This window comes from Sparus aurata, chromosome 10 (assembly GCF_900880675.1).
Source record: "Sparus aurata chromosome 10, fSpaAur1.1, whole genome shotgun sequence".
NCBI lineage: Eukaryota > Metazoa > Chordata > Actinopteri > Spariformes > Sparidae > Sparus > Sparus aurata.
In genome coordinates this window covers 31,146,415-31,161,363 of record NC_044196.1, presented here as the reverse complement: position 1 = coordinate 31,161,363, position 14,949 = coordinate 31,146,415, and the positions used below count along the sequence as shown (strand labels likewise).

The 14,949-nt window shown below is 42.5% G+C and overlaps 1 protein-coding gene across 5 annotated transcripts in view; it reads left to right on the top strand.

Moving 5' to 3' along the window:
- Positions 1-10,315: 10,315 nt before the first annotated feature.
- elavl2 (ELAV like neuron-specific RNA binding protein 2) overlaps positions 10,316-14,949 on the top strand; it is a 29,927-nt gene continuing 25,293 nt past the window's right edge. For 3 of the 5 annotated variants that reach the window (XM_030430776.1, XM_030430774.1, XM_030430772.1), the window contains exon 1: positions 10,316-10,805. The gene's annotated coding sequence lies outside the window, so the exon portion shown is untranslated. Of the gene's footprint in view, positions 10,806-11,982; positions 12,129-14,949 lie in introns of those variants that run through there. The other 2 variants (XM_030430775.1, XM_030430773.1) reach the window with 2 other exon arrangements.

Below are 14,949 nucleotides of genomic sequence, written 5' to 3'. Positions count from 1 at the left end.
GATGCCCTTTATTTGTGTTTCTTTTGGGGGGGAACTTCACTTTCTAATCTCCTGGACTCTGTGAAGGCTTGCCAGGGAGCGGCGCCACCTAAAACCCCCTTGATTTCTTATTTTATCTGCGGACAACCAAATCGATCGTTGTCTACCTCGCACCTGCTCCCCCCTCCTTCCACCTTTACCCCGCACAGAGATGGGCCCATGCTGTCCATTCTGCTCTCCAATCAGACTATTTAGACCAGGCTATTTCAAGGGGGAGATTGAGGCACTGGGTGGTCAAGGGCTCCTCAGTGTCTCAAATTTCCCAGGATCTTGACACATCTAATTGAGATTTCATGGCCTATTTTCTCAGAGATTCGAAAAAACTTCGCCCCGTTCCACCGCAAGCAGAGTTTCCCCAAGGGTGGGGATGAAAGAAAATGTTTTCAGGTTTTATTTGGTTTCTCGTTGCTTTAAGGGCTTTTGTTTTTTTGTTTTTTTTTCATCACGCTCGAGCAGCTTTTCAATAAAAGTGCCTTTTTTTTTTTGTTTGTTTGTTTCGTTCGGCAGACAAAGTAACTGCGGTGGATTTGGTTCGTCTGATAGGTGGCGAAGAATCCCAATAAACTTTCCGTTTCTTTCATTAAGGAGGAATTCATTTTGCGCGCACGCATAGACTTGTGATTTTCTGCAGAACGGAAACAAATGCACTCCTATTCACAGCCGCTCTCCTCCATGTTCATTTTTTATTCACCCGACCGTCAAAGAGTGACTTCGGCTGTTCTTCCTCATCGATCATACTGTCCGACAGAGGTCTTAAAATGTGATAGGGCTCCTTTCAGTCTCATTGAGGATATGTCACCTAAGGGATGACTATTAAAAAACTATCTTTCACCAGACTGGAGGAGATGCTGCCGCGGCCCGCTTTAAACTATGAGGTTGGAGGTTCCCCTCTAGCATTGTGTCCGGAGGCGGCCCTCCAGCGTAGAAGTGCAGAGCGAGAAAGGTCTGTGGTTGGTCTGCTTCCCTGTCGGTGCTACGTGCTGCTTCTCTGTGGAGAAATGACCCCAGCTATCACTTTAAATGGATATTCCGGTGTAAATTTAATCCATGGTCTAACACACAGTGAAACTGTGTTAGACTCCCTCTCGAGAGATCAAGTTAGCAGACCGCTAATTTACGGAGTTTTATCAACCTCAGAAACGACCGCATGACAACAATACACTGCAGTAAATGGATCCAAATATAAACCGCCACCAAAAAGCCACAAATAATGCTCAGAACAGCACCAAACTTCAGCAACAGTACAAATAGGGTCTCAGCACATAGTCCGGGGCATTAAAACTCCGCTAGCTTAGCTGGATTTCTACTGAAAAGCTGACTAAATTTACCACTCTTCTGCAGCAGCTTCCTGTTGACGGGAAGTCCCGACGAGCCGATTACCGAGTGCAGTAGAGTTCCGCGGCTCATGGATGAAAATGTATGATTATGACTCCATGGAAAAGCAATCAAAGTTCATATGTGTCTTACCTGCCAGTTTATAACAGTTATTATCGAGAGCGGACAGGGAAAAGAACGGAATTGAGCATTTCTAACCGCACTCGCTAATCGTCGCGTCGGGACTTCCCCGACCCGGAAGCTGATGGAGGAGAGTTGAAATCTGTTTTTAGCTTCACAATAGAAATCCAGCTAAGCTAGCGGAGGTTAGATGCCCCGGACTATGTGCTGAGACCCTATTTGTACTGTTGCTGAAGTTTGGTGCTGTTCTGAGCATTAGTTGTGGTTTTTTGGTGGCGGTTTATATTTGGATCCATTTACTGCAGTGTATTGTTGTCGTGCGGTCGTTTCTGAGGTTGATAAACTCCGTAAATTAGCGGTCTGCTAACTTGATCTCTCGATGGGGGGTCTAACACAGTTCCACGGTGTGTTAGATCATGGATTAAACTTACACCGGAATATCCCTTTAAGGCCACGGACGGAAGCTGCCATAATTGTAAAATAAAGCTACTGTACTAAAAACGCGATTGTGTAGGTTTTCCTGATATCGTATGTCTCCAGAGACGCCCGCTGTGCTCACAGGGACATGTAAAAATCACTTGAATACACAAAAATAATTCCATTTCAATAAATACCCGTTTGTCCTATATCAAACATCCCATATTAATGTGTCTAGCTGTGCCAATATGTCACACAGTCATTTTTTTGTGCTCTCACAATGACATCACCCAGTCTTCCATTACATTGCCCTAACAGGCACAGTGGGAGCTCCAGCTTCCCAGCAGGACCCATATTGGATGGTCTACAATCAATGACATCATGCACAAGCGTCAACCTCTAATACTCGGGGAAATAAACGAGAGAGGTAGTGATCTCAGTCAGGCCCCCAAGGCTTTCCTTTTTTCTCTTCCTTCTGGTTTTAAAGCAGGTGACATGACAGCCAGACATTAGCATCACCAGAGCCGAGACATTAAGTGATCGTGTTCTTTGTGGGCTTGAGATTTGATGTTCTTTCCGCCTGTTCTTTAACTCTGAATGAGACATTTTTGTGTACGAGAAAGTGCTTACGATTGGAGAAAGGATATATCGGAGGAGAGTGCACATGAAAACATGACCTAGAACTGTTACATGACGTGCATTTCTCAACGCTATTAACAGCTGGTAGAAGGGAAGCGCTTGCACTGTAATGCTAAATGCCTCCTTCAAGGTACAATATGTCCTTTGATGGTCCAGGGAAGCTTGTTTGAGATAACATGGAGGTGGATTAATTCCAAGGTCTGCGATCAGAGGTCCAGTTTGTAAGATAGTTAGTTGTTGACTTGCCATCTTGTAATTTGACGAGTTGGGAAGTGAGACCTTGATGCGTTGAAAAGAAATTGTAATTTTTCATAAAACCACTTTTGGTTGTGTTTACTCCCGGAGATGATCTGATATCGAAGCTGCTCCCATATCATCACTGCGTGTTACAGACGAGCTTCTTCACCACACCAAGATAAGAGTTTGTGTTCTAGCGCTGCCGACCGGGTTTGTAGCACAATTTGAAGCTATTTAACGCCCCAGCGACCTCGCAAAGTAAGCATTTCTTGGTTCTTATTGTACCAAATGACATATATTAAAGCCCAGAGTGCAACATGTGAGCTCTTAAAAAAATGGCTGCGTGGCTCTTTGATTTAAATAGATAGAGCTGTTACCACGAATCGGTTGTTATACTAAGAAATAATTGAGCAAAGTCCCGGAGGAGCACCCCTGTCTCGACACTTCTCTCTGATCATAGCAATCTTTGGGCTAAAAGAGGAAAAGGCACATTCAAAGAGAGATTTTACAGCAGTGCTGCCGCTTATTACCCTCTTTTGCAGCCTTTCGGGAAGCTCATCTCGACATATTTTTGCCCGGTCCCAGCAGGGAGCATTAATAATCACCTCCGTGCAACACTGAGACCATTGTCACACAAGAGGCTCCAGCACGGGGAACGTTAATGTCTCAAAGGAACCACTATTGACATCTTAGTCCCTCTGCTAGAATCTATCGGAGAGACAAGAAAGCCCCGCGTCTGATAAAACGCTGGCCTGTCAGCCTCGCCGGTTGCCAGTAAGTGCGCGGGGAGGGTGCGGAGGTCAAGAGCGCTCACCCTTGACATTTAATAGCAGGAGGTGGGACACACTGGATCAGTCATACAGATTATCAATGCGCGGAGCGGAGATGAGACGATCCAGCTGGAGAGGGGACTGAAATGGGAATGTTCTGTGAGCTGGACCGGGTCGGTGACACCAGCACCTGGGTACTTTTCTTTTGCTTTCGTCACCGGCATCCTTCTTTGTTGATAAAATCGCTCTGCCATCTTGATTAATTACACGCATTTTCCTTAAAAAATGATAAGTAATCATATATTAAATCACATTTATATGCAGATCTCACATTTGCAGATGTTTAATCTCTAAAGAAGCGACTACAGCTGTAAGATAAATGTGAAGTCCTTTATGGAATGAGTACAGATCTCGAGGAGAATATAAGGGAAATACTCAATTAATTGTACTTGTGCTGTGATTGTACTGCCAAATTAGCTAAACAACACAATAAGTCTGAGTCATTTAGTGATTCACTGATGTAGAAAAGAGCGCCCCCTACTGTGTGGAGTCAGAGCCTACTTACTGACCTGGAACAAGTAAAAAAAAAAAAAAAAAGAGCAGCCAATCCATACTGTCCAAATGAGTCCTTGGCGCTCCACATTACAGAGATGGATCAGGTTAATGACCCCGGCAGTGACCTACATTCCCTCTGAGGAGGGGCTGTCCATATTACACATTCGTTCATATTTGTGGCCCTGAAATATAGATGGATATCTGATCCGCAGTCCGCTTTCTCTCCATTAGAGTTATATTGCTTTTCAGTAAAGGGTCCCCTGATGAACCTGTTTGCCACCTTTTAGCCCCGCGGCCAGTAAGCACCGTGCAGCGTGACATAATGGTGACTCCCACATGGATATTAGGTTCCTGTAACCAAAATCCTCTTCGGTTATCGCCTTTGTCTTAGTTCTATGTTTTCACTTCTTAATTTAAAGCCAGGCATGGACGGTTAGAACGTTTTTGTTCATGCCCTTTCAATTAAATTTTGGAGATCGGGGGCTGTTTTGCTTCCTTAACATTTCTTCTATCAGACGGGTGGAAAGAAAACATCCAAAATATACATGTGGGAGTGTGTTCCAGCTCTGTTTAAAGGTTTTACTCATCACTTTTAAGGCTTGGAATGGTCTTGCGTGTGAAACCCACCTCATTAACATCTTTAAAATCTTCTCTTGAAACCTTATTTTGCAGGAAGGCATTTGGAAACTCTGTATTTTATGATTATACTCTTACTACAGCTTTGTTTATATTAGATATATTCCGGAGGTTTGTGCACATGAGCAAACATTTAACGAGATAATGATGAATCTCACCAAATTTGTAATCCAATAATTTACTCAATGTGATCAAATACCTGGACAGGTGTCATCGTCATATCTTGGGCAGGATCTAGGTACTCCTCCTTACCACCAGGGGGCCCAGACAGAGGCGAGAAGAGCGTCAACTGCCAACATAAAATACCGATTAACATACATTTTAAGATATTTTAAAATATACAACTGATCCAAAACGTATTTCAGTGTTTACATATTTAAGAATAACCGTTCTTAACACCTTTTCTTAACTTTTCCTTTAAATACATGACTAACTTTGCGTATGAACACTGAAATATAAAAATAAGCTTGAACATATACGTTACTAAATCAAAGAGCATAATAATAATAATCATGTGGTATTTAAGTCTTTTGCAAGTTAGATATTTTTGCCTTATTTGCATACAGATGAACACATTGGAAAACTTAAAAAATAAATAACTGGGGCATTTTCATATTTCATACCTCTAAGTTAACATTTGGACGGTCTTGCCTTTTTTTTTACATTGTGATGAAAGCAACAGACAACAGAAGAACACGTCCGTATTTGGAGGTTTTTATTGCTTTTTTTTTTTATTTATACCACAAAATGAATTCAAGTAAACATCACCACAATCCACAAACAATCTTTTCTTTATGGCTCTCAATATGAAGCTCATGGACTGAAGAACAGACCACAGCCCCAAAGAAAAATAACACCCGAAACAAACAAAAGGAAAACGGGACTTAGTGTTTTATCTATATCTTCAGACCTTCATGTCTTTGTGTTTGACACGGCTTTCCTTTTCTTTTTATGTCAATGTTTGTTTTTAATATTCTGTGATGTTATTCTGTGATTTTATGCTTTTATCCTATGTAAGGTGACCTTGGGTGACTTGAAAGGCGCCATCAAACAAATAAAATGTATCATTATCATTATTATTATTATTATTTATCCACCTTCTCTGTGTCAGAGGTGTTCCTTTAAGGCCACGCCCCTTCCACAGCCCATCATGGGTGTGGTCAGGAAACTGTGTGCCACACCAGCAGCTCTTCAGTGTCAGACCGGGAAGTGGAGCTGATGTGAGCTGCAAACATTGGTGTTGAACTTCACAAAAACAACGATCGGCTGCGGCTGCTGGGACGATGTGGACAATAAAACCTCATGCACACACACACACACACAAAAAACCCTTACAAATACAAGTGGTGTCTTATCTGAAGCACTCAAGAGGGTCAAACATGTCCATTCTCCATTACTGCATTGTGCGTCTTTGTCTCAAGATGGTTGTTTCCCTGCTGCTCCCCGGGTGTGGTGTATCTGGCCGGGAGCATGCTGTGAGGCCCTGGCAGCAGGACGCTGCTGGACCGAGGCTGCAGGAGTCTGGTAAGATTTTCTAATGATTGTTGCCCCGGCTGCCACGCAGGGAAATCTCCAGAGTGGCATAATATTAAAGTGTTGTGAGACTTTCTTTTTCTTTCTATTTTTATTTGTTCATCCCCAAGCCAGAATTATTGACTGCCAGACTGTGATAACATCCCCGCAGATTCAGCTCCATGTAAGTCAGATTTGAAGGAGGAAGTCCAGCGCTACCTGAAGTGAGAGAGAGAGGGAGACGATTTGTCAGTTTGTTCAGCAGGCAAGAGAAATTAGCTTAGCAGCCCTTTTATTAGGTGTTAATTTGCTGCCTCCATATTTTTCCTGTCTAAGTCTATTCCTGGAAACAAGTCGCACAGAATCACTGCTGCCCTTCCACTTCCCTGATTTGTCGTGATGTATTGACCCTTCCTTGTGTCTGATCTTTTAAATATAATCTACCTCGCCGGTAATTCTCCCTGACATTCTTTTGAGACACACTTTCACAAATCACCATTAAAAATAGGGCCAAAAGGTCCATGTTCCCCTTCATTTTAAGAATTCTTATATGCTATCTAAATGCTAATGATCTAATTGATATTTGTGGGCATGAATAACTTCCCCCAAAGCCAGAAAGCGGAGCGGCGAGACTTAAACATGTGCTGTCATCAAGATGTAAAGCCTTGAAATGCCTCGTAGGAGATTGATTTTGATGATTTTTTTTTTTCTTTTTCCTTTAAATTGTTTGAGTTTTGTCATGCAAATTCAAAGTCTTTGGAGACAGAAAATTGGACTACATCAAACCAACTGAGCTGGTTTTCAGTGGAGCGGGAGAGCTGCGCGCTGTGCATTATGATCAGCAGCACATGTCTCCATGTCCTTATGGTTTGTGTACTCGCGTCGGCTCTAAGTGCACTTACTTTATATTCTATACGAACAGGAAGTGATGCACGGCACGCATGCCGTCGCGTCCCAATTTAGATAACGAGCGTTCGTGAGCACTATTTGAGATATTAATTTATTTGGCTTTTGCACTTATTGTCTAGCTTTCAGTTGCATTTAACTGAAGAGCTAAGTGAAAGGTATAGCCGGTAGTTTTTGACTTTTACTTCTTGATTTTACTTCCTAAAATCTGCACGTCCTCAGCCAAAAGGTTATGCAAGTCCTTATTATTTGTGTCCTAAATAAAAGAAAATACATAAAACCATTTTACCAAACAACAAACGAAACACATCGATCCAAAACAATCAGTTCACGAGTAACTCGAACTCTGTGTGCTTTATAGTTTTTGAGATATGCTCATTAATATGATATGAGTGTCCCCGGTGCCTGCATTGGTATCGTTGGCTGATTGTGATGTCATTTCCTGAATAATCTCAAAATGCGTCACGTCCCTCAAATCTGTACAATCTAAGCTAAGAGGCTGAAATGACTGACGTGGTGTTGTATATGAAAGCAGTGCTGATGGTGTCTCTTACCTTTTTCAAATGATCAGTTTTATTGTTTCTTCTATCTTCTGGAAGTCTTGGGAACATTTACAGCACTTCCATTTTGTGCAGCGTCTCAGGATTATAGCAGACACGTTTGCATTTTCAAGTTCAGCCGATTTTTGTATTTCTCGATACAAAGAATACTCAGAATTGTATACATGCCGCTGTATAGTAGCCGATACAGCTTATATGACAATATGGGACCCTTCAGTGCACTAAATTCAGTGGAATTCTTTTTAATGTTCGACTTATTTATCTTTATTTCTTATGTAATGTTGTTTAAAAAGGTGTTTTTACTCCATTCTCATTACTCGTGAAAAGATACAAAAAGCTTGTAGATGCAGAGATTTGGGGCTTATTGACATGGATATTGATATATAATGTTTTCCAGTACGGTTACTTAATACCTCCCTAAAATATAAGTATAATCAGTAATGTAATCCAAGTGTCACAGTATAGAAGTAATGTAACTTGATTGCTTCCCGTTACTTTTGGATCATTTTAATACCAAACGTGCAATTAAAGGTGAGAGAAAACACTCTTTATTTTGAAATTGGAATCATGTTAGCAATCACCTTTTTTTTTTTTTTTTTTTTATTATATGCATCTGTAATTTAAGTACATGTATTTTCTGAATTGATTACCTTGTTTTCTTTTTGTATCTGGATTACATTTTCACATTAGGGTGTCATCCGTTTCTCCCAAAAACCTGTGTGCACATGAGCAGAGATCAGATTATGCACGCACATCCGAGCCATAAAAGTGCAGGAGCGACTCCAGTAACCACTTAAAGCAGTGACAACACACAACACTGCTGAGAGACGCCGCACGACGTCACCTCGTGCACACACTGGAGCCGCCACATGAACACGTATAGTGCTGCACTGTCCTTGAGTAGATCCGGTGCCTGATGAAATGACACGAGTGAGAGTCTAACGTCATTTGATTCGGTTGAGACGTATTGAGTGTCAGGTACAGTGTCTGCTCAGGGACAATGTCAGGTTTATATATATATATAGGTGTGTGTGTGTGTGTGTCCATGTGTGTGTCTGCATTGATGCTCACGTTTCAGTACTTGAACGCTTCAGAGTTGGTGTTCGTGCCTCTCATGCGTACGAACACATCTGCAAATCGGTGTCTCGTCGAGATCTGGCAAAGTGAGCTGTGCACCAGTTTTGATTTACTTCCGGGAATGAATTGGCTGCATCGTGGACGAGCATCGTGGTCGAGGCTTCCAGGCCTCCTGTTGCTTCCTGTGTGTTGTGGCTGCTCCAGAGGTTAACGTGGTGGCCTGTTCAGAAACACGCCCTGCTTTATATCAGAATATGGAGCATATTTGTGTCTCCTCTTCTTCCTTTTGTGCGCTCATGTCTCTGATCTGAGACCAGAGTCATTGTCGGTATAATGATATAATATGTTTCTGTGGTTAACTCTTCACACACTCCTTTAATTAATTAATTAATTAATTAATTAATTAAAATGAATGAGTAAAGTGTGTTTAAGCATGTGTATGTGTGGATAATGTATAAGATGTCAGAGCCTGGTGCTGTTGTGTTGAAGCTGTCTCCTGCAGACAGCCTCTTCTCTGCCACTGAAACAGCATCGATCTGCTTTTTTTTTTTTTTTTCCGGCTCCTAACTGTTGCTCCACCCAGAAGATGTGCAACGGGATAAGCCGGCGACCGCTCCCCGCTCCTGCTGGATGGAGACGGCGTGCGTCGTGAGAGAGACAAAAAAAAAAAGCGCGTAAAAGGGCGTTTTTCCTATTGTTTAAACAAAATAACAAAAATAAATAAATAAATAAATAAAACGTGCCGGGGGAGCCCGAACTGACGCCCACGCGTGTGTTCCGAGCCGATAGGTTTGAGTATCGAGGGCTGATCATTGACTGTGCGTGTGTGTGTGTGTGTGTGTGTATGTGTGTGTGTGTTTGTGTGTGTGAGGCAGACGGTGGGAAGAGAAAGCAGCGTGTGGGCTGCTGCTGCTCCACCGCTACATGCTGCTGTAGCTGTTAGGAGAGAGAGAGAGAGAGAGAGCTGTCCGTGGTGCTGAAGCGACAAAGAGAAAACGGAATCAGATGTGTTGTGATGATGATGATGAAGATGATGATGAGGGAGGTTTTTGTGTGTGTGTGTGTGTGTTTAATGGGAATAAAGCAGATGAGTGATCCCTTACGTGGTCCAGTACGGTCAGATCTGTTGTGTCCTTTCTCTTGGAGGAGGATGATGGTGATGATGATGGTGACAGTGTTTTTAAAAACACACACACGCACACACACACACACACACACACTGCTCTGGAGCCGCGGTGTTATTCCCGCCCGCTGCACCGTGCGTGTCTCGGCGAGGCGATGTTTGACTTCAAATGCCATATTTAGGAGAAAATATCGCTTGATCGCTTTGAGTGACTGCGTCGGCGACGAATGGCGTCGCGCGATTTGGGAGGGAGGGCGGGCGGATGGGGTTTTGGGGGGCGGAGGGGGGGGGACGCGCGAGCTTCCCAGACGAGGCAGCGCGCGCGGGGCCAATGGCAGCGCAGAGCTCGTGTGTGCATAAGCGGTGGAGGGGAGCTACTCCGGGTATACTTCCGCGTCCGATGCGTGTTCGTGTGTAGGTTGAATGGATGAAACGGAGGGAGCGGAGAGGTATAGGCATGCTGTGATACGGCCCTATATATTCGCCGGCAGGACTATCTTCCTTTTAAAGACAACCTCCTCCTCGCATTGGTTTCCACTCAGTGATGTCGCGTATTTGTGTGGCGCACCTGTAAAGAGCGAGACAGGCAGAAGCCGGCTTTTTTAATTATTTGATTCCTTTTATTTCTTCTGTTCCGTTTTTTTTTTTCCTTTTTCTGTTTCCATGCATTTGCTGAAAGGAACTCATTTCTGTGTTTTGATTTAATAAATATTTCATTTCCTCCATTTTATCTTGTTTGTGTTTGGCTTTTTATGTTTCCAAGTTTGAACTAAAGAGAGCGGAATCCATCATTTGACAAGCTTTATTGGTGTGCCAGGTGTTTTTCATTCAGAGATTGTTTGCCCTAAAGGACGTCCATAACTTTCATTTGTAGAAACGGTAAGCTATTTTTTACACATTTGCTCATTCACCTCAGACATTTTGAACATCGAGATTTTCTAACCTGTGTCCATCCTAAGAGCTGACCATGCATCCACTGTGTAGTCTCAGGCTTATCTTTCTTGCATGTGAACGCGATGGGGAAGTCACCGTGATGCATTCATGTTTCCACTGACGGCTGATCTTCTTTTTTTTTTTTTTTTTGTCTTCCTCCACAACTCTGAATTGCGGTGCCTTGGCGATATTACACGGCAGGATAAAGGAAGGCTACATGTGCTCGTTGCAGACGTGGACGGACGCATTTATTGCTCCAGTGTGTAGAAATATAGGCCTTTGGCAGAGTGCTGAAAACGTGGGATCCGCATAGTAGTCGCTTATTTCACCGCATCTGAAGTGAAAACGTTTTCATGTTGGACATATTAGACCACCAGCACTGGTCTTGTGTGCAGCATTTTAAGGGAATTAATTACAGCTCCAGTGAACAAATGAACCAAATGTACTTTATATTCCTTTGTAATCTGAGCTGTTTTATTTTTATCTATATGAAAACTTTAAATTTAAAACCATGGCCACATATAAATGTGACCCAAACCCTTTAATAAGCCGGAAGATCCAGCGTTCACTCTCTAAAAAAGCATCACTGCTATATAGGTTAAGTGCAGCCTTGTGTGTTGCACTACTTGGAGTTGCTGGATGATATTCTGCAAGTTCTGCTGTCGTGGGCATGCTTGGATGGAAGTGCTGAATTTAAATGCAGGTGTAAATTCTTTAAAACCACTCTGGATTTGCATCCTAATCTCCCTTTTTTTTTAAAAAAATGTATTATTCTCATTTTATAAGGTTTTGTCCTTTTTTTAGGCTGTATATAGGAGTGACAGTGGAGTCAGTTGTCCGGAATAGAAATAGCAATGTTTATAAATTCTCTTTAAAATCTACCAAATTCAACTAAAATCTCGATTTTTGCTGGGGTGTCCCTAAACACCCCCAGGACCGTCGTGGCATCCTGACGCCGCTTTGGGGTCCACAACTCCGGCAGCGTCACTGCTGTGTGTTTGTCCTTTGCATTGCCAGTTTTCTGGAGAAGCCAGCAGGCTGGGCTGCATGCAGCAGAAGTACACCTGCAGCAAATCAATCAGCTAATAGTGTATTTCCGGGTTATATACCGGCTCTTCGCTGATTGGCCGAGGCTCTGATTAGTTTATTTAGGGTGGCGTCGTTCCCGCCACCGCCCCCTTTTCAGCTGCGCATAGACTGCGACCGAAAGTTTGATGTCTGCAGACTTTACATCAATAAAACCCCGCTACGCCGACTCGCCACCTCAAGGTAAGACACCAGGGAGGAAACAATGTGAACATATTAACTGTCGAAAGCAACTGTGCCGAAAAAAAGGCCTACGAAAAAACGTTTTTTTGAGGGATTTACGGTAGCTAGCAAAGGTCACGCAAACGAGTCGGACGTGCCCCACGCAGAACTCCATTGGAATTATTTGCGTTTTAACGTGGCGTGACGCTGCACAGTATAATGTAGTGTTTAGCTAGCCAAATTAACAGTTGCTGGTATAGCGAGAACAGGCGCGAAAAAAACGGCTTTGTCAGCTTTCACGCAAAATGACGCGTTTGTGATGAGAAAGCTAAATTTGAGAGGAGAGGACGCTGTCTGTCTTGGTTTTGGCTGCTCTCCAAACAAAGTCAGGCTTGGACGACCACGCCGCGTGCTGTCGACGCCTTTACTCAGACTAGCATGAAGGGGCAGTTTTAATAAAAGCACATTTTTGGGTGTTTTAGCATTTGCTTGGTAGCTTAATTTGGACTTGGAGCGGCAGGTTGGACTTGTTGATCGCAGGAGCTCAGGTGTGTCTGATGAATCAATCAAGCGAGGCTGCTCTGAACGTTCCTGCTTCATCCACCTAATTAGAAAAAAGGCCTCATGTCAAGACAGGAACGCCAGTTTCTAGTCATTTTACCTGTTTTTCCACGGGGTTTAAGTAAAACAATAAATACAGGTGTGGCTTTTTGTAGCACAGTCTCTCACAGTTTGTATTGTCTACAAAAATGTTGCAGAAATCTCAATTCCTTAAAGTTAAAGCTACAAAATGTAGTATTTATTTAGAATGTATATGTATGCAGTTTGTCATCCATTACAAAGACAGCACTCTTAATTCAGTGCCTGATATCATGAAGCTGTTTGGGGTTAAATCAACTCCAGGAGCAGGTGAATTGCAATTTCAGGCTTCACGTACAGCTGCTAGGACCATAATCTCAACAGCATACTCCTCTCTAGTTTGCATGTTGTCGTGCTTTTTATGAACACATTATCTGGCCTTGAATATTAAGCATGAATATGTTGAAGCCACAGGCATCTCGAGTTATAGCTGGCAGTCTGCGGTGAGTAATCTTCAGTCGGTGGGTCATGAAAAAGATTGCATATCGTGGAGCCAGCAGCTAAGAGCCCGACCAGTTAATTTACCAGGAGGCTTGCCAACACGCAGGACATCTGTGGTCCTGTGGGTGCAGGGGGACAGTCCAGCAAAACGACACGGGGTGCCTTTTTTTTTTTTTTTTTTTTTTTAAAAAGGGTGTGATACACTCTGTATTCATGAGTTTGAAGAGGATTTATAAGTAACACATTCACACGTTTTAGTGTGTAGAATTGTATGTGTTTTCTTTGCATTTATTCATTTATCTCAATATTGATTTGACGTTATGTGACCAGTAAGAAAGGACTGGTAGGGCAGATAAAGAATTATATTATATCAGAAATGCAGTATTTATTGCCAATAAAGTAGTTGGCTTTGTCTGATCAATTGATTTAAATATAATACTTTTAGTCATAAATATGTATTTCTTGATATTGAGCTATCTTGCTATTGGTATAAGATTTTAAGTATCATTACAGAGCTCATGACACGATCAACTTTATTATAGATGGTGGATGCCCACATGTTCCTATTTCTATACGGATGTGTTCTGTTTTCAGGCATTTTTCCCCCTCAGTGTTCGTGCAGCCTGAACAATTTCTTCAGCCTCTGTGCTGCTCCTGAGAGGGACAAGAGATAAGAGCGGTTGTCTTAATGTATTATTGAGCCCCCACGTTTGCCTTTCTAAATAAAGGCTGCTGACAGAGTGACTAAAACACAGGACAGTGAGTGAACTTCCAAAGGCCACATCACTGCGCTCTGTGCAGCAATGTGTGTTGCTGTCAGAACTGGGTTAGTATACAGTGGGTGGCTTTAGCAAAAAAAGCAATTTTTGTCCCTATTGTCCTTCTAAAATGTCCATCCCCTTCCCCCATTCTTCTCTCGCTGCCTCCCCCTTCACTCCCCCCTCTGCAGCTGATCTAGTCTGGGCTCTGTGGATGCTGCACAAGACTGTTTTCATTTGGTCCTTATTGTGTGTTGGCCACAGGGTGGCCCTGCCTCTGCATGTGTGGGTCATTACTGGAGCCCGGCGATGCAGTGTTCTTGACCCTGTCGCTGCATCACAGCAGCTTTTATAGATCGCCCTATCTCAGGCTCTGTATAGGTGTTATGTGATGAGTGTTGATTGGTGTAGTTTGGCTGTATGAGTGTGTAGGCATATGGTGGCGAGAAGCAGAGGTAGTGTGACTATATCATGTGGTGCCCAAACAATCCAGACATTTCTTTTTAAATTTTAGATCATTGGATTTAAATTCATAGAAAATGAAAAACCCAGATTTACAGTTTGGCGTCGGCAGCTAAATTGACAAATTGATTAAATCAAGTAACTACTTTTTGAGGTTAATTGTTTTAGACGTCAAATAATCACTTGAAACGTGAACTTCTGTGATGAACCTGGTTCAGTTTCTTCTTAGTTTTAACTTCGTTTTAAAAGGTATCAAATGTTATTTCTTTCAAGCTGTTTGTTGTTGGTTTTGAATATTAAGTCCAAGTTTTAGCATCACACTCACAGCCTTTTATTTTAACATGGCCCACACACAAGATTCTTTATTGTATTGGTTTAGATGAAAGCATGTATGGCAGTATCTGAAAATTAGTGCCTGCTATAGATTCGACTCTGAATCCAATCTTTGGTAATGTTTTTTACTTTACCATGAGTATATTGTCCGAGTTGATACATTTGACATTAGTGACTCTGTATTAAGTCCTTACCAGAGGACCTCTGAG